At 43.7% G+C, this 20,101-nt stretch overlaps 1 long non-coding RNA gene across 1 annotated transcript; it reads right to left on the reverse strand.

The window, feature by feature from the left end:
• Nucleotides 1–9,510: 9,510 nt before the first annotated feature.
• LOC102010324 lies at nucleotides 9,511–14,230 on the reverse strand. The gene is made up of 3 exons (XR_259132.2): nucleotides 14,038–14,230; nucleotides 10,895–11,036; nucleotides 9,511–10,771 (listed from the first exon to the last, which is right to left on the reverse strand). It is a non-coding gene; the product is annotated as an uncharacterized LOC102010324 (long non-coding RNA).
• Nucleotides 14,231–20,101: the final 5,871 nt, after the last annotated feature.

The following is a 20,101-nucleotide window of genomic DNA, read 5'->3' on the forward strand; positions in this document are numbered from 1 at the left end:
GACGTCAGTCAGCTCAAGTTGACAGTCAGCTCAAGTTGACAACTAACGTCTACCTTCACAAGTATTTCCTTCATACAAAACCCAGGAAATACAAATGTTAGGAATGGGAAACATAAGCAGTAATGTGGATGGGAAGAGTAGCAATGCCCCCGTTTCACTGGTCCTCACGCCTCATCTCCTTTCTGCCTTTTTTTCTGACTTCTTTCATGCAGTGTTGTTTCCTTATTATTTTTGTTGGATTGCCCATTGTATCCTGGGGGTGTAGAAGTTCTGGATGTAGAAGTTAATAGGCGTGATTCTTGTGAATTCTCTTACCTACTTTGTGGCTGGCTTATTCGTTGTCCTGGTGATATATTTCGATGAACAAGCTTGAGTTTTGATGAAGTCTAATCGATCACTTCTTTGCTTTTATGGTGTACTGAGTTTTGTGTCAAAAACGTTCTCTGCTTTAGGTTTGTGGAGATAGATACAGGGCATTTTTCTTTCTAGAAGCACCATGTTTTACTTTAATATTAGGCTGCGGTTTCATCTGAGGTTAATTTGTGTGTCAGGTTTGAAGAAGGAGACCAGGTTTAATTTCCTTTCCAGGGTTGTCTTCATTTGTGGAAAAGACTTTTCTCTGCTGGTCCAGAAGGTGTTTTGGTTTCTTGTGAACACCATTTCACCACAGCACAAGCAGGTCTGTTTCTAGAGTCTGTGTTCTGTCCCCTTATTATGCATTTGTCTGTTCTCACCTCAAGCCTACACTGAATTGAAATTTTAGCTTTACAGTCTTGGACTCAGATACTTCTCCAACTTTGTTCTACTTTGTCAAGATGCTTTGGCTATTCTAGTCCTTTTCATTTTCACTAAAATTTTTAAATTTGCTTATTGGTTTTTACAAAATACTCATTAGAATTTTGACTGGAATTGCATGAATCAAAAGACCAATATGAGGAGAACTTACATCTTCACAGTCCTGTTTATTCCAATCAGTGAACACACCACATCTCTCTTTTATTTAGGCCTTTGTTAATTCTTCACAGTATCATTTGGTAGTTACCCGTGAAAATGTCTTGCACAAATTGCTTTCAGTTTATCCCTAGGGATTTTGTATTTTTGATGCTGTTGTAGGTGATATTCTTATCATTTATTGCTAGTATATAAATGTATAATGGATTTAAAAAGTACTTTTCCTTGTATCCTGTAACTCTACCAATTTTTATTAGATTTTGCAGGTTATTTTGGATTACTTAGCATATTTTATATGAATGGATGAAACCTGAGAGCAAAATGTTAAGGGAAATAAGTCCCACAAGCCTGAATACTGTATGGTTCTCTTTCATGAGAAACTCAAAATATATGCGTGCAGATAAGGAGCAAATGGAATAATGAGCAGGGGGAGGTTTGGATGGTGCCCAGATTACCTGTCCCATTGCTTCAGAATATTTTAATATATATGCTGATTTCTTTCATTTATGCTACTAGTTTTTCCTAGCTTATTGAAAAGAAAATTTTGTGCTAATATCTATTTCTTTTTTGTAAGACGGAATCTTTTATGTCAGTGTCTTGTACTCTAACTACTTTGAAGATAATGATACATGGTGTATTAACTAATGTTATTCTTTTATTATTTTGTTATGATATTTTATTTTTTCATAAAATAAAAAGAGAAAAAGAAAAATTATATTGCCTGCAAATAAGGGTATTTTTACTTTTTCCAGTCCAGTGTTTATCCATTTTCTTAGGCTTGCCTTACTGCCTTATTGCTTCATTAAGAACATTTGCAAGAATGTTCAGTAGAAATGGTAAGAGTGGACAGACATTGTTTCTGATCTCAGAAGGGGACAGTGTTCAGTCTTTAATCACTAAGTACAAAGTAATGCTAGCCCTGGGGGTTTTAATAGATTTCCTTTATTAAATTTTCTTTTGTAATTAGTCTGCTGAGAGTTTTAGTCACGGATAAGTGTTGAAATTTGCATTGTGTTTTCTACATTTATTGAGATGATTAATTGCTTTTTTTGAATGTTGAACCAACTTTGCATTCTTGGCTTAACTCCTACTAAGGTGTGTGTGTGTGTGTACACATAATAATACATATACACATATACTTAATACTAGTAAATCAAATATACAATGTTATACATCTTACTAAATATATACTTGATTTAGTAATTGTTTAGAAGGTTTTTTGTACTCCTATTAGTGAGAAATATTGCCTGTAATTTCTAGTAATGTCCTTCTCTGGTTCTGATAGAAGGATTTTAGCGCCTTCATGAAATGGGCTGAGAGCTACCTCTCTTCTAGTTTCTGCATGAGTGTGCATGTTTATAGGATTGGCATCACTTCTTCCTCAATTCTTTGATAGCATTTACCAGTGTGGTGAGCTTAGTCTCTGGTTTTTATTACATATAGAACTACTCAGAATTCCTAGTTTTCATGTGGCAATTTTAGTAATTTTTAATAATTTCAGAAAATTTCATCTAGATTGTTGACTTTATTGTCATAAAGTTGTTTATAATATTCATTTATTACCTTCCTTTTTATGAGTGGATCTTTTTCTGTTGCTAGTATTGGTATTTTATGTTCTTTTCTTTCTCAATTAATCAAGCTAGTTGTTTATCCTTTTTGGGATTTTTTGAGTTTTTTAATTTTTATACTGATATTTTTCATGAATAAAATTTGGAAAGTTTTAGTCATTATTTCTTCATTGATTCTGCCCCAGTCTCTCACTTCTCCTTTTCTGTCTCCAGTGATGTAGATCAGACTTCTTGAAACTCTCCCACAGGATTTTGATGTAATGTTCTACTTTTTAGAAACTGTATTTTCTCCTCATACTTTTTTCATATTCAGTCTCACTGTTGTATTCATTTATTCTGTTCAGTTATCAATCTCATCTAATATTTTATTTCAGACTTTGTAGTTTTCAGATGTCTCCAAATCATTTCAGAGATTTTCCATAGTTCACATATTACATGTCCCACACACATTCTAACTTACTAATCTGACTTATTTTAACTTGTTTATTTCTTGGTAAATTTCTTTTGACTCAGTCTTCCCTTGACTATAGGTCATAATTTCTGTCTAGTGCTGTTTATTATATTCTTATTATTCTTGGGGATGGCTTTTTGAGGTTTGAAGTGTGTGATAGTCCCGTATGTAACTAATTTTTGGCAGGTTATTGTAAATACATGGAGGCTTGGTGTCTCTGTTTTGGATGAGCATGAATTCCTCAGGTCTGAGAAGTAGATTTTGCTCTTACTAACCATGTCCCTTCTGGGGTTTTCAACTGAAAGGCTGAGATGTTTTCCATACCCTCCTAGCACAGAGGATGAGAATTCTAAACTGTCTCCCCATGTTGAGCTACAGCTGAAAATTCTGGCCACACCTTTCAGATACTGTGCATATACTTACATAAAATTATCCAATGTAATAAAATAAAGTTAATTATACATACTTATATACTAAGTATGCTTTAATAATTTGCAGGACACATGCATAAACCTTCATTATGATACCATAATGAACACTTCCTTAATTTGTTCCTGCTGATTTGCGTTTCTTTCTGATGTTATGATCAAATGCCTATCTTTTATCTAAACCTGAACTCATATTTTTTCTCTAAAACATGGTTTTCCTCTAGTGTTCCTTACTTCCATAAGTGGTAACCCTTGTCTCACCCAGAGCCAGCTCAGCCCACGTGCTGTCTTCTTTAACCTGTGATCCTGGAGGCCACGGCGTCGGCTTCGGCCCACACTCTGCTGGCTTCCCCGGCTCTGCCTGCACTAGCGCATGGTCTTTGGTCTTTCATTAGTTCACACAGAATGCTTAGCTTCCTTCCTGACACACAGTAAGTGCTGACTACCCAACCTACTTATTAGCACCAATCCAGAAATCAGTCTGTCAGTTCTCTGTCCATAATTACCTCCCACCATCTGAATCCTTCCTTCTCTGCCAGCTCTTACAAGCTCCTCCCCACTGAGCCTCTCTATGGACCCCGTAACGCTTTTCTCTGCCACTGCTCCTTCACTCTGATTCACTCTCCTTTTGATAGGTGACTGAACTGTCAAAGCAAATCGATCACGTCACTCTGTTGTGTAATTCCCTCCAGTAGCTTCGCTTTGCTTTGTACAGATTCCCTTGTGAACCCTCACAGTGAGCACATGCCTTGTGTTCTACAACCTGTTTTCATAGCAGGCTTCATATTGCAGTGGTCTTCTCTCTTTTCCACACCCACCTACACTGCAGGTTTTAAGGATGAAATTGTTCCTAGAATTTGCCTGTTTCCTACTCACTTTAGGACAGTTATAATCACTATCTCCAAGTCTAATATTCATTATCACTTCTTCAGGATAACCATACTTTCCAACCTTTCTGATGCAGTATGTCTAATTTTAAATCCCAGTGCAGTGTGTGTGCATGTGTGTGTGTGTGTGTGTGTGTGTGTGTGTGTGTGTGTGTGTTTGACGATTAATAAAACTGATAGGTCCTTAGCCAGATTGACCCAGAAAAAAAGACACAAATTATGAATATTAGAAGTGAAAGCAAGAACCTCACAACAGACCCTGAATTTAATAAAAGGATAATAAAGGAATTTTATGAGAAACTTTATCGTCATAAACTTGACAAATTAGATGAAATACATAAATTTCTTGACAGACAAAAAATTCTCAAAGCTCAACCAGAAAGAAATAGACAATGTAAATAGTCCTGCACCTACTTTAAAATCCAAGTCCACAATTAAACCTTTTTAACCAAGAACACTCCCAGTCTGAATAGCTTCTTGGTGAGTTCTGCCAAATACTTAGATAAGAAGTAATGCTCATCTGACAGGAGCCTTTCCACAAGACTCAAGAGGTGACATGGTTTCCAGCTGCTCTTCCGAGGCTTGCAGTGTCGGGAAGGAACACTGTGGTGATGATTTTTATTTTTCTACAGGTAGTGTATCATTTTTCTGATTGCTTTCAAAGATTTTTCTGTATCTTTGTTTTCAGATGATTGAATGTGTGTCCGGGAGAATTGTTTGGTTGGGATGGTGGTGATATATATATAATGCCTACTCTTCTCTGAGCTGCTCAGATCTGTGATTTGAGATTTTTGCTAGTTTTGGAAAAGTTTGGCCATTATGTTTTCAAATATTTCTCATTTGAGAATTTCTCATTTCAAATATTTCTCAAATATTTCTCAGTGTCTCTTGTATACATTGATATTCTGATTACATATGTTAGACCTCCTGATATTATTTCAGGGATCACAGATTCTTGGCTGTTTTTCATTGACTTTGTTCTTTAATGCTTCCGGATTGGTAATCTCTGTTGCCCTATCTTTAAATTCACTGTTTTTTTTTTTTTACACTCAGTAGTGTTGAATCTGCTTAGGAATCTGTGAAAGGGATTCTTTATCTCTTGTTAGGATTTTTCTCTGTAGCATTTCCATTATGCTCCAGCTGTCTACTAAAATTTCTCATTTGCCCGTGCATGTTTCCCTCATTTTCTCCTAGGGCTTTTAATGTAATTACTACATTTTAAATTCTTTGTCTGATTGTTCCAACAATGGATCACATCTGAGTCTTGTCCTACTGTCTCTTTGTTTCTTAACAGTGTCTGTTTCTCTCCCTGCATCTTCTCCCGCTACTTTTCCCTCTCTCCTCCTCCTCCCCTTCCTCCTCTTCCCTTTCCTCCTCCTCCTTCTCCTCACTCTCCTCTTCTCCTCCCATTCCTCTTCCTCTTCTTTTTTCTCCTCCTCTCTTCCCTTCCCTTCCTTCCTCTTTCCCCCCTTATATTCCTCCTCCTCTTTCTTTATTGGCTCATAATTTTTGGTTGATTGAAATAAATTGTATTGGTCCATGTTCCCATTGCTGGCACAACATGATTGACACACATAGTTTAAAGGGGAAAATTGTTCATATGGTTTATTTGGCTCAGGGTTTCAGAGGAGTCAGTCCACGGTCAGCTGGTTCCAAGTCTAGAACATCATGGCGGAAGGCTCTGTGGACTAACATGGCCACAAAGCAGAATGAGAGGAAGGGCCTGGGGATAAGAGTACATCCTTCCAGGTCACACCCCAGTGACACACCTGCTCCAGCTGCACCCTCCCCCAAGTATATTCAGCTGTGAACCCAGCAGTATATGAATCCACTGATAAGTGTATCATGCCCATGATCCACTCACCTTCCAGAGCCCCATCATTGCCACATAAAACTTGGGGACATTTTAGATCTAATCATAGCAGCAGGTATTGTGCATAGGCAGTAGAGTTTGGTGAGTAGTGTTGTACCTGAGAAATGGGCCCACCTTTTCTTCTATTGGGCCACTATTTTAGGGGGTGTTTTGATTGGATGAGTCTGGTTGGGAATTGAGCTGGGTTCACTTGTGACCTGTGCACTACAGTCTTCTTTCCTCCAAGGCTGCCTTGCAGTGAGGTTGGGCATAGATCTGTATCTTGGTTACTTTTTCTCTCGTTACTGAGACAAAATACCTGAGGCCCAAAATAAGGAAGGAAAGGTTTATTTAGCTCACAGTTTGTGGAGGTTTCAGTCCATACTTGGCTGGCTCCAAGGCAGGGTGGCACATGGTACAGGGCAAACGTTCATGGTGGCAGAAAAACCTCAAAGCAACAAGAGCACAAGCGAGGAGTGGTGGTAAGCAGCCTCTTTCTCTCCCTTACATATGCAAACTATCCACTCCAGGGTGGACGTAGCACTCACACCCATAATCCCAGCATTGGACCATGAATCAATCATAAACTCTAAAAGCCTGCTGCATGACTACATGAGACTTTGAGGGGACACCTAGACACAAACCACAACAATCTGTATAATCACATTATACTTCTGCTTCTGACTCGCCTTGTGAGCTTTTGGTAGGTTTCTATGCTCTCTCTCCTCCTCTCCTGGTAGACAGCTTGTGATTGAAACTTGATGCTTGCTGGCTTGGCATTGTAGCTGAGGGAATGGGGCTTTTCCCATTGTCCTTTTCCAGTCTCTGTCTCAGACAGGTCTTAGATCAAGAGGACTCAGGAGTGGATTCCAAATGAGTCTCCTCCTCCTGCATCATACCTTTGGTAGGTCTTGCAGAGCAGGAAGTTTTCCCTTCTTTCACTGTTCTGGGTCCAGCCTGGTTCCTTTTGCTTCTCAGAGTAGAGGACTGGGGCTCTACCTTTGCCCTTTGTGGACCACAGGGATGACTGCCTTCCCCCTGGATCTTACCCCATTGAGAGGTGAGGGTGCCATCTGGATGGAGCTCATGACTTTCTTGTAGTAGAGGCCACTCCTGTCTCCCAAGGTCCTACCTCAAGGTCTCCCCCATGTCCCCCACTTTCTCCTCAGCACGTGGTGATGATTTTGTAGAACAGCCTGTGATCTGGTAAAAAAAAACTCTTGTTACCCCCAGGGCCTCTAAGCTTTGCTGCCAGTCCTCATGGAGCCATTGGTACTTCCTCAGGAACCTCAAGCTGAGGTCCCTTTACCTGCTGGGTGGCACTCTGTCCTTGTCCCATACCCCCTCCAGGTGGCTGGTGCTTATGTCTTTGGCTGTCCTGTGAGGTACCCATTTTTCTTTAATTTTTAGTTTCTTTTTTAAACCTTAAGACCATTGCTCTCTAATAGGTTCAAGGAAATAATGATTTTTTTAAGATTTTGCAACATTTTCCTGTTATTGAGAGAGGAGTGACCCTCTCCCTGCTGTCAACATTCCTAAGTGGCAGCTGATGTCCTCCTCGTCAGTGTGCCTTTTCGGTATTATGTAATGGAAAGAACATGTTTTTAGGTCCATAGAACTTTCAGGTTTTCATGTTGTCCCAAATTATTTTCATTTCCTCGCTTCCTTTCCCTTTGATTCTTTTTCATGAGTTTTCTTGTTTCTTCCTCCCAGTGTCTGGCTCACCCTGTCCTTTTTCCCCTCCAGTCATTTCATCTATGTGGTTCTCTTCATGCCACCAGCTCTTCTCGTTGAGTTTATTTTCTTTCAATTTTTTAAAACATATTTCTCCTATTTTTTATTTCTCCTTATTCTTCATGTTTTTGACCCTTGTATAGAAAGGAAAAATGTATTAGTGGGAGCTGGGGATTTAGCTCAGTGACAAAAGCGCCTGCCTGGCAAGCGCAAGGTCGTGAGTTCGGTTCCCGGTACCAGAGAAAAACCAAAAAATAAATAAATAAATGAATAAATAAATAAATAAATAAATAAATAGGAAAAATGTATTAGTGGGAGTTAGTAAGAAAACTTAATAGGATTTTTTAGTAGGTATTTAAGGTTGCACTTTTATCTTTAATTTAAAATATCTCTAATTATTGAGTGTCAGATACTTCTCCAGATAACTTCATGATTTTCAGTGATTCCAGGTACCAGCCACCTCCTTTTAGTGCTGCTGTTTTTGGGCCTTGTATTTCCAGGAGGCTGGTGGACCTCACTACTTGGAATTTCAGTGGATACTTCAGGTCTTGGGTGTCCAGAACAATGGTGGTCATCTTTTCTCTGGGATTCTGCTTGTACCATCATCCCAGGCACTGTGTCAAGACCTTCACTGTTGTTATCATCTTGTAACACTCAGATCCCTCAAGACAGCAACTCTGCCTTTTCTGTTCTTCAAATCTGCCCATCTTGCCATTGTCTTGGTCCCAGCTTGGACCACTGTTTCTTGCTTAGACGATCGTTCATTCTTCCCTCCTGAGGCTGCTGTTCCAGACATACGGCCCCAGAGTTCCTGCTGCCAACTCTACCACCTCTCAAGCTCCATCTGCAGAGGCAGTTGCCAGGCTTGGCATTAGTCTTTGTAGTAACCCTTTGAGCAGGTGAATAACAGTTATCATGAGTTCAGTTGACTTCTGATGTCAGCAGTTATGGAGATCACAAAAGTCAAAAAACAATGTTCTTTCCAAAAGGGAAGATGCAGCTGTATGGTAATCTGCAATGATGCCCCCCATTAGAACTTTCCTATCTCAATCGGAAAAAGTGTCTAAACCTGCCTTTGTTTTTAAATCAGCCATGGTTTCTGACGTCTCTACCTCGATCTGTCCAGTGTGCGCTCTGCACTGCCACTCTTGCTGTATTTGGAATGAAAGTCTATGCTGCTTGACTATGTTGGAAGCCCTGTGCCTGCTCCAGGTCATTCCTTCTGTGCACAGAGGAGGTATGGAACTTAAGGCCGTCCATCTTCTAGTGGCTTCTCCCCAAGGCCACCTCATGCTCTCTCACCCTGCACAAAACCCCCAGAAGCCTCCTGCTGTTTGCAGCGGGAAGAGCACGTTCCTTGGCATGGCATCTATGCCCTTCATCCCCTGCTCAGCATCAGTCTCAGTGCTCACCCGAACCCCACTCACTACACTCTTCCTGCTAACGCCATCAGCCAGTCACCTACTTTGCGAGCGCCTCGTACTTTTATATGGTTTCCCACATGTGGCCATCTTCGCACCCTTGGACCCACTCATCTTCCCTTCTGCTGCTGGATTCCCCCTTCTACTCCTGCCTTCTCCTTCCAGCCCGCCCCCCCATGGCGTCCTCAGCAATCACAGAGTTCCTTGTGTGTAGTTGGTGTTTAACACATATTTATTGAATAAGTAAATGAGCAGTTCTGCAGCCAAACTGAAGTAGTTTTAAGATTTTGTGTTTAGGACCAAAAATAAGAAAATCTCCAGATACATAAACAAGCAGCGAGTCATTGTTATGACCTGGAGGGAGGGTACAGGTGCTGGGGCAGGCGTGTGGGAAGCCTGGTACGCAGGGTGCCCTGCATCCTGCTTCAGTGCCAAGGATACTTCCTGAGACACAAAGTGGCCTGGAGGGGTCGGCAGTCTCTGAGCAAGGTCCCTGAATGCCTCTGCTACCAGAAATCACTCTGAGAAGATGTGGCAGGTGGGCCAGTGACACATCCCCGTTGACACCATCACAGATTCAGGAAGCTGTCTCTGCATTAATCAGAGTGAGTACAGTTGCAACTGGTGGGCACATTTCAATCTTGGCCTTCTAATACATGAAATGTTTACTTAAAGGTCAACAGAGAAGGCTCTCTTCCGCTTGCCAAGTCTTGTTTTATATCTCCATGGTCAGAAGCACTTAAGGGGCAAATGCATAAAATGATTATTGAGGGTAATTTCTTTTTCTGCATTCAAAACAAAGCCAACACCTTGTGAAACGGAGTTGTTTTGGGGCAGTGATGTACATATTGTAGCATTTCATTGAATCTTTTCCATTTATGCACTTCCCTCTGTGAAGGTTACTGACAGTTGATTTAAAATATGTAATACTTTAGTGGAGAAGCATACATAAAGTCACTAAATCAAATTTACCGGGAACATCAGCTCAGAAACATTAACCATGTGGACAATCTCCAAGAACAAGAGGCCACCACACCGCCATATATCTCCTCTTCTTGAGATTGTGCTAAGTGACTCACTCTTCTTGCAGTGAGCCAAGACTATGAGGCTCCCACTGGAATTCTGTCTTGTGTTTAGTGGCAGTTTCTTTGTGCATCAAGAGGATGGAGGAGAGTGAGTTTTACAGAAGAAGTGTTAGAAACCTCTCTTTTGAAAAGGTACAAAGAGAAATCAAAAGTGTGCTTTGCCACAAAAGTAATGCACAGGTGTCTGTTTTTTTCTGTGTCTTGCCTGAGACTGTACATTTCTCCTGAGAAGAGTCCTTGGAAATACTTTGTTCTGTCAAAAAGAGGGAGCCAGCATCCCACACATTGATGGATCATGGGATGGCCTTGCTATCCCTGGGCTTCAGTCCACAGTCAGCTGGCTCCCAGGAAGGGAGGGGAAGACAGAGGTCGTGGTGGAGGACAAAGTGGTGGCCTACGGTAGCCGGGAGGCAGAAAAACAAGAGAGGACCTCTGGACAAGGCTACAGCCTTCCAGGTCACATCCCAGCAGGCACCAACCAGCCCGCCCCCCCAACGGCAGTCAGTCATGAACTCACCCACGAGTGGATCTGCTGCTGGGCACGCACCCATGATCCAATCACTTTCCATACCCATGAGACTTGGGGGATGGTTGAGGTCTAAAGCACAGCAGGGAGTCTTCAGTACCCTGTAGTTACTGTCAAGGAAGAAGAGGCCACCCTGGGAAGCAGAGCCCGGTGATTAGAACAGTGTGCTGGGCAAAGCCAACTTTAGTGGTGCAGGAAGAACAGCCTGCAAGGGGGAGTTCAGAGAAGTAGCAGGAAACTAGAAAAGACTGGACCCAGGAAATAGGGGAGGATTTGAAGAGGCTTCCACATGGCCAGATACAGTGGAGATGGGAGCGAAGGAAGGACAGGGAGGTCCCTGAAATGGGTCTGTGGGTTTGCGGGAGTGGTTTTGGGGTGTACAGGGCATGGAGCACAGTGTTTTCAGGTCACTAGGAGAGAGAAGGCTGGAGAGCCAGACTGGTTAGCTAGAAGTGGTGGCACTCAAAATGTGACCCCCTCACCGGTGACCTCAGGGTCTTCTTGCTATAGGAGCAACAAGCAGCTCGAGAGCGAAGAAAAAGGCTTTGGAATCTTGACAGTTAACGGACAGTGTCAACTTGAGTAAGAAATAACCAAGTTAATTGGGTCGGCGTGGTTCTAGGTGTGGAAGACCCACCTGTGGGAGGATCATGGGTAGAATAGTATAAAATGGTATAAAAGGGAAGCTATATAAAGCCCTTCTAGACCTTGCTGCTGACCAGAAAAATCTACATTTGTAACCCCATGGAAAAGTTATTGGAATTCCAGCGAGTTCATTTCAATCTACCACTTTCAGTGCAACACATGGCAAGAATAAAGACACTAGGCCATATTCGTAGTTGTGGGCAGCCGAGGGGTCCTGAGTCCAGCTAGTGTGAAGGCTGACTGGAACGAAGGCTTTGACCCAGGGCCGAACCCAGGTCTTATTAATTCGTGAAGAGGGGAGTGGCTCAGGACGAGTAGCTGTGGCAAGAAATACGTGAGTGCCATAAGCTGGGCTAGGTAAGAGGCCTGAAATCACCTCCGCGATAGGCAGAGACAGATATGCAGAAAGAGGAATCTTCATAACACAATTTGAAGGTCATGCTTCAGCTTTGATGTGTAATTTTTTATGCCCTGAGATGCCTTGGCTTCTTCCTCGAGGTTCAATCCCAGCCAGAGCGTGCTGCACTCCACCCCGCTCACACATGTTATTTGGGAGCTGTAGGCAGGGCTCACACATGTTCGTTGGGGGCTGTAGGTGGGGCATTGCTGCCTTCTTGCCTTGCTTCAAAGACTACACATCAACACCTTGACAGGACCCATTTGGGTTGCTTAAAGCCAATTGAGAGGATAAAGAGAAAAGCTAGCCAGCTTTGCACAGGCAAATATCAACACAGGGAAACAGGGCCAGGTTTAGTCAAAATGGAGATGATTGCTGTTCTCTCAGGGAGAGTCATACAAGTGGTCCTCCATGGGAAAAGGAGAAAGGCTGCTTCTGTTTCTTGGGAGGAGACCAGTCTGCCTTCACCATGTTGCTATAGTTTGTTCATCTTCTTTGGGATACGGCACACCATTGCATGCATGTACCATAACGTTTATTCTGCTATGGACAGATGTCTCAGTCATTTCCAGTGTGGGGCTATCAAAAGTAGGGCTGATGCTAACTCTGCTGAACATGTCTTTTGGGAAACATATGTCCTTATTCTAAAGGGGAATATACTCAGAGTTCTAGGCCACAGGATAATGTATGGACCTTGAGCTTAGTAAGCACTATCAATTTCCAGAGTGGTCACATCAGCTCACACTGACACCAACAGAATAAAGGTGTTCCCATTTCTCCATAGCCTCCTCCTGTGCACGCAGAGGACCTGTTTTCTCAAATAGCCATGCCAGAGCATTGCATTCCCTGATGACTTGTGAACTTAATCACTTTTTCCTGTTTTTGTTGACCATTTTTATATCCTCTTTGAAGTTTCTATTGAAAGTATTAAGCCTGCTGTTCTATTGGATTGTCTGCTTGTTTTCTGATGGAGTCTGTGTTTTTGAATTTCAAAAACCCTAATTTCTGTGACTTAGGGCATATAATTGATAACTAAGCAAAGTGTGCCAAAGAATAACTGCGGAGAGGCTGCGTGACTGAGACCTTGTCCAGGAAGTAAAGGCTCACTTTACATAGCCTTAAGTTCAACAACAACTGCAACTACAGAAGGTCCATGTCACTATGACACTAGCAAGCAGTAGACGCTCCAGGTGAACGTGTACCTGCTCTGTGAGATGCTGCGCTACTCCCTGAGGAAAACATCCTAATGTGATGAGAGATGTTTGGGGAAAGTGGGTGGTTAGAAAGAGTAAAACAGTCATATTTATTCCTAGTCAGACTGAGAGACTTAGAATGCACATACCCAGGAAGAATATAGGATTATTTAAATTTCAGTGTTATTTTTAGAAATTCCTACTGTTGAGAAAAACAGATAAACAGCACGACTTAAGTTTCAAAGTAATGAATCAACCCATGTTGTTCCCAATTTACTAATTATCTTCTTGCATCAGAGATGAATTGTTCCCTAATGAATGACTTGCCATTTTCAAATATTGATTAATTATATTAAAAAGTTCATAATCCCCTGATTTCTTTGTGTAGATTGGTTTTGATACACAGACTCCAGTTACACATTCTGGGTGGGGCACCCCAAAATCAAATAAGGACATTGTTGATGGAACTATTACACAATCCATGCTAATTCTGGGAAGAGATGGAGGAAAGAATTACAAACCCAAGGAATAAAAAACAAATCCCCTGCATTTGCATGTCTACTTCTATGATTTTTAAGTTGAAGGGCAGAAGGGAGGGAAGAAAAAAAGAAGGAGAGGGAGAGGGAAGGAGAGAGAGGAGGAGAGGAAGAGCAGGAGGGAGAGGGGGAAGGGAGCGAGAGAGAGAAAGGGCGAATCTTATCTAATGACTGTTTCCAATCCCTCAATTCTTGACAAACTTACCTCGTGGTACTGGGGTACCATCAGCTGCCACACTATGTAGCTATATTTCCCCTTGTTGTATAAAGCATTTACAAAAGGAATAAAACTTCTTTATTTTAGGAGCTGACCTATTTTCTAGTCTTTCTGAACTGTGTAGGTGTAGTTTTCCAGGGACCCACCTGTGTGTCTTTAGACCTTGTTCCTGCAGTTAGGAGGAGGGCCCTGCAGCCTGCATTCTCTGCCATCCTCAAATGGGGCTGTGCCCGGGCCAGGCTCTGACTGCAGACTGCATTTGTCCTGACCTGGGCTAGGATCGTGCAGCGTGGAGCGGACTGGCAAAATTCGGAGGTCGAGAGTAAGACTGCGGTGAGGTCTGTGAACAGTCGTGAGGAGCACAGTTAATGCTTGACTAGTACTTCTTCTTTGTCTTAAGAGTTTTATTTTGCTTATTTAATTTATTCATTTTCACTTTCTTATGAGTCCATGCTTACAGTGAATGATTTACACTCATCGTGGGGAGCTGGTGTGTGTGCACCTCACAGCTTTACCCTCTGTCCCTCCGTTTTCCCTCTTCCTCCCTCCCTAAATCCCCTTCGCATCCCTGAAAGGCCTCCCTGATTCCTGTCATTACCTTTTGCTTTTATTTACACTAAGGTCTACCTCCCTGTTTTGGTTTAATTTTAAACATTTTTATCAGCCCTTGTTTGCAGTACATAATAATGACTGTCATTGTGGGGCTGGGGTGTCACGCAGCACCACTCTGTCGTCCTGGTCTCCCCTCTCCCGTCCCGCTGTGCCTTGTGGCTTTCATTGACAATACTTCTTAGAACGCCACTGTACACATTCTAGATAATCGTTGTTTATTGACATGTGTAAAATGGGTATTTTATTTCCATGACTTAGCTTGTATCACCAGCACACAGATTCATTAGAACCAAAATATTTATTGCCATCTATATCACACAGTTTCTCTTATGTGAGAAACACAAAGTACAAGTAAATTTTTTTTTTTTTTTTCGGTACCGGGAATCGAACTCACGACCTTGCATGTGCCAGGCAGGTGCTGTGCTGCTGAGCTAAATCCCCAGCCCCTAAGCTAAATCTTTTTTTTTTTGGTTTTTCTCTGGTACCAGGAACCGAACTCACGACCTTGTGCTTGCCAGGCAGGCGCTTTTGCCACTGAGCTAAATCCCCAGCCCCTATTGCCATCTAAATTAAAATAAGGAATGCTTTTCTCTCCCCAACAGATTCCGAAAAATGCAAATGGTCTTGTCCCCCTCTACCCTTGCAAGCTGGAGGGCCAACTTCCAAATATGCACACAGGGGCTGAAATGATAGCAACACTAGAAATTTATTACAGTGATGCACCAGTTACTCTAAATGGCTCTCTCTGGGTCCCAGGCATAGTTGCAGTGCTTCACAAGGGAGTCCTGTGTCCCCTTCACAACTTTAGGAGGTCAGTGGCCTTTAGCTTCCCCTCAGGAAGAGGGAGAACCTCAAATTACAGTGACATTGTTTCCAAAAACCTAGTGGAATAGGAGGCACGGAACAGAAATTAAAATGTATGGGTGAATGAGGAGGGCGATCCTTCCTCCATAGCTACGTTCGTGGACTGATGTTCGTGCCCACTGTAGACAGGTTTTGCCTTCTTTATTCCTGGCAGATTAGCTCTCATTTATTGAACAGTCCTAGTGCTGGACACTGGATAGCAGGCGTGGCGTGCATGTGAGAGGATTATCCTGAACACTACGTGGTCCTGAGAGTGATTTTTAGTATGCGCATGACAAAGGAAAAACATCCCGTTCTGTATGGAGTGTACCATTATCTTCATGTTCCGTCTGTCACACTCTAAAGCTAAACCTTTGGCATTTTTGAGTCATCTGGGAGAAAACCAAAAGTTAATAGAACTTGTTAAAAGAAAGCAAACTTTCCTTCCTTGTAACACTTCACTGTTATTTATTAATCAAGCCTTATTAAGTGTTAACTTGCAAAATTACAATCCAGTGTATTAATGGAAAAGGAACAGAGAGGTTGAATCCTGCACACTTACACAGCTGGTGGGATTTTTTCTGTTGGAATCATTCACTGGACTGTGAGCACCACTGATCTTTTACTACCTGCCTTTACCTGCACATGGCCCCCACTTTTTACTGGTTGGCTATTATGGAAAACTCTGATTTGGGCTGAATTTACATTCTGTTCATTCCAAACAATGTTCGTGCAGCCTCTCCCTGAATGAGGCCTTGAATGAGTTGAGTCAGTCAGCCTTGAGTTCACATTCACAGAGAGAATCGCCCTCACTGGTCACCGCCCAGCCACCACCTACAATTGTACACATCCCCAAACACAGAGGCCACTTCTAGGCGTGCTGGTTGGTCGGGCCTCAGACTGAGGCTGAGAAACTGGTGTCTCAACTTGGGTTCCTCATAAGCAGACTCAGCAACGGTGGTTTGTGTAAAAGTGATCACCAGGAAGCGTTCCCAGGAACACCTAGCAGGGGAGTAGGGAAGTGGAACTAGCCAGGAGCACATCCTATGAAGTCCCTCAGAGAGTCTGGGGGAGGGGGCCTCCCTCAGGCAAGCTATTTAAATGAGAGAAGGAGAGAGAAAGAGAGAGAGAGACAGACATAGATAGATACAGAAAGAGAGAGGTGTATGTCTATGTGTGTGTGTGTGTGTGTGTGTGTGAGAGAGAGAGAGAGAGAGAGAGAGAGAGCGAGAGCTCTCTAATTCCAAAGGTACCCTTTGTTTGTGGTGAGTTAATTTCTCTCTGTGCACCTAGAACAGTACGTGTCCTGTACCAGCTTTGGGAGAATTGAGAAAATCATCACTCGAGATCTGTGTTTTGAGGTTTGGAAGGACCCCTAGCTGCGAAGGTGCCCCATGTCAGAGATGTAGTCTGTGGGCCTATCTCCACCAGTTGCTGGCTAAAGACTGTGCCCAGAGGTGATACAGCTTCTTCTCCCTTTCAGGGTCCTCCTCCCGCGGACTAAATGACTTCTTCCAACCCGGGGCAGAGGGCTGCAAGGGACCTGGGTGCTGGCCGACGAAGCACGGTGGGAGCTATGCTAGGTGGGAGTGGTGGTGGGATCCAGTGGTGATGGGCTGGTGACAGTTTCTAGAAAATCAAGAAGAAGGCTGATATGATGAGCTACAGCTCTTCCTGTTGCCGTGGGACCCTGGTCCCGCGCCTCCTGCCCTGCTCATCTGTGTTAGTCTTTCCCCTGGCAGCCGCTCTGCAGACCTGGTGGCTGCTGCGTGGGTGACCCACGTGGTCACCATCCTGGGGCTGGAACCTGATGACAGTGCCACCCCTGGGCTCATCCATTGCGGTGAAACTGGGCAAAGACCAGAGATGCCTGAGAGGGTTCTCTGAGTTCCAGGTCTTCATCCTGGCCCGTTAGATAGCAGCAATTCTACCTTGTCACTGTAGTCCAAGTCCTCACCCTGGCCCTTTTGGCTCTCTGTCTTCCGGCACTAACTCCATGTGGATTTTGTGGGTGCCAGAATGTCGAAGTGAGAAGGCATGCAATGGGAAATGCTTCCCAAGCATTCCTTACATCCTTGAAAGTGGTGTTAGCCCATGGTTTCCTCTGAATAGGACATTGTCTCTGATGTCCAGTCCTCACTAAGTTGAAAGTTGAGCATCGGAATTAGGGCGCTGGCTTCTTCTCCCATGATGGCCCTTCTGTCGCAGCCCTGGTGAATGACATAAAGCTCCTCCACCTGAGGCACACATCGCTTGCTGTGGGCACCATTTCTCCAGCCCTCCAGGAACTGTTTTCACCATTGTGTTAGCGTTGGCTCAGGGCCTTTGCCCGACGCGGGAGCAGAGTCAGGGAAGGAAGAGAGCCTCTGTAGGACCAGCTCCCTCACAAAGCCCACATCCTGACCACCGCGCCCCAGTGTCCTTTCTGAGCCATGCACTCCTGGCTCCTGCTAGGAACACCAGCACCCCCGGTAAGGCATCATTCCCTCACACATTCTCATCTCCTAGTACTGTCACGCTGGGGATTAGGTTTCAACACACAAATTGTGGGGGTACAACGTTGTGTCCTCCTGGACTTTCCACTTGATCCACACTGAGACTCATCTCTATTCATGGGTTTTGTACCCAGCAGGAAAATAGGAGTGGATCTCAGGGGCCCCAAATACCCGAATCCCACTTCACAGATGGGGGTCTTGATTATCAGTAGTCATGCTACAGCATGCTAAGGGTTGTTGTCACTTTATTCAACTTCAACAGTGGATTCTTCTTGCCTTCTCATCAGCAAATGATCCCCTTTCAGAAACCTATCCTGAGAGTCTGCTTTCAAAGAGCACATGTGGTCCCAGCTGTCTCAGACAGGATTCTCCAGAAGTAGCACTCGAGGTAGAGTTCTGTGGAAGTGATTTATTGGGAACCGTCTCTAGGAAAAGCTGATAGGGGAGGGGAGCCTCCGAGAAGGAAGAGGCGATGTGCGCTTTAATGAGAAAATGACAGCGTCGTGGTTGGGATCAGAGTCACCCCGACTCTTGCGCTCGGAGGCATGTGTTTGGGAAGGTGTGCTGACTCGCTGGTAGGAGGCGGGCTCTGGGGGGAAGGAGCGGCTGGCTGGGATGTGACCCAGGAGCTGCCTTCCCCGCTCCTCCCTTCTCTCTGTTTCCGGACCACCACTTTTCATCGTCTATGCCCCCCACTCTGTCCCTTCAGCATCTGAGGACCAAGGCTTCTCAGGCTGTGAGCCGAAGTTAACTTCTCCTCTCAGTTGTGTGTGTCAGGTTTTGCGTCTCACAACAGGAAAGTGACCAAGACAGAGAGGAGTGAGCTTGGTCTCCCAGGGGACCTCAGAAAACAGCACAGGTCACACTTAAGGGTGTCCTGATTAGGGCCAGGGAGTTGGACGATTATCTTGCCACAATCAGGAACTGCACTGAACTGCACTCAGGAACTGCACCTGAGGGGGCGTGCAGCCTGGCGCCTCTGGCTGGCTGCATGCACCCATGAGAGTGCCTCCTGGCACCAGGGCAGCCCCCCATGAGGACAGGCAGCTTCTGGCCCAGAGCACTGGGAAGTCCCCCTGGGAGCTGGCGCTTCTGAGCAGTCGCAGGAGATCCTGGGGACAGGGTGGAGCACTGACAGGTCCTGCTGCTGTCCATTCCTGAGTATTTATGGAAGATTCGTATGCAAGGAGAGCCTTTATGCTGAGCAATCTCCCTGGCTTGCATTTTTAATTTTTAATTTTGAGGCATTTCTATAGAACAGAATACATTTATCAATTTCTCCTCTAGTTTTTTCCTCCACACTATTTATATTATGATTAGAGTCGACTAACACAAATTTAGGCGTGTGTCAGCTTTTTGCCTCAGTAGTCAAATCGTGTCTCAGTGAGTACTCTGCCTGAAACCACAGTACTCGTGTGGTGGACTGCACAAGGTCCTCAGTGAGAATACTGCTCCAGGAAGGAAGGGAGGGAAGGGAGGGTCGGGCACATCTCTTGCTTAAGCCCACTCCTCCTATTGAAGCAAGCTGGTCACTGATAGAGTTTGACAGATGCCTTTCTACTTGAGATGCCAAACTGCTAGCCTGCAAGCACAGCATTCAAGTGGTCTCTTTTGTTATGTATAAATTATATTTGCAGTATGAAAAAAACACCCTATGCGTGTTAAGTTTGAGCTTAAAGAGCGTGCTTTCTTAAAAGAGAAGCCCTGAGTTCTTCAGAAAATTTGGAAGGCAGAGGTCTGTGCCTACAGGGCTGAATGAGGATCTGGGGTGTAAAGGAGTCACCACTGTTGAATGGAGTGTGCACTGCTGTCTCCGGGCAAATACCTCTGACCATTGGGCCGTCCTGGGCGCAGATAAATAAATAACGACTCAGGGTCAATTGCACCTCTCATCCTCTTCTACATTATAATTAAATGAGAATTGGGGCAGGAATTCCAAATATTCTGTCTTTGCACTGGAGAAAGGAAGTTTTCATCCCGCGCCTGCTGAGCGAGTGGTCTCTTGGGTTGGAGCAGGACCATCTGCTACTTCTGTTTTGATTTTTACAGTCGAATGTACACCTTCCTACATAAATATAATCTATGCATGCATCCTTAATAAAATGACACTCTATTTCTTTCTTGGAAATTCAGAAGGTGACATAAGTGGCAAGCCACATGGTCCAAAGAGAATTTTTCATGTTGGTTTAAAGCTCTTTTTCTTGTTGGAAACTTGGCTTTGTAATTGATTTATAAAGATATATAATTAAATTGAATTTTT

Source organism: Chinchilla lanigera, unplaced genomic scaffold (genome assembly GCF_000276665.1).
Source record: "Chinchilla lanigera isolate Chin_1 unplaced genomic scaffold, ChiLan1.0 scaffold00002, whole genome shotgun sequence".
Lineage (NCBI taxonomy): Eukaryota > Metazoa > Chordata > Mammalia > Rodentia > Chinchillidae > Chinchilla > Chinchilla lanigera.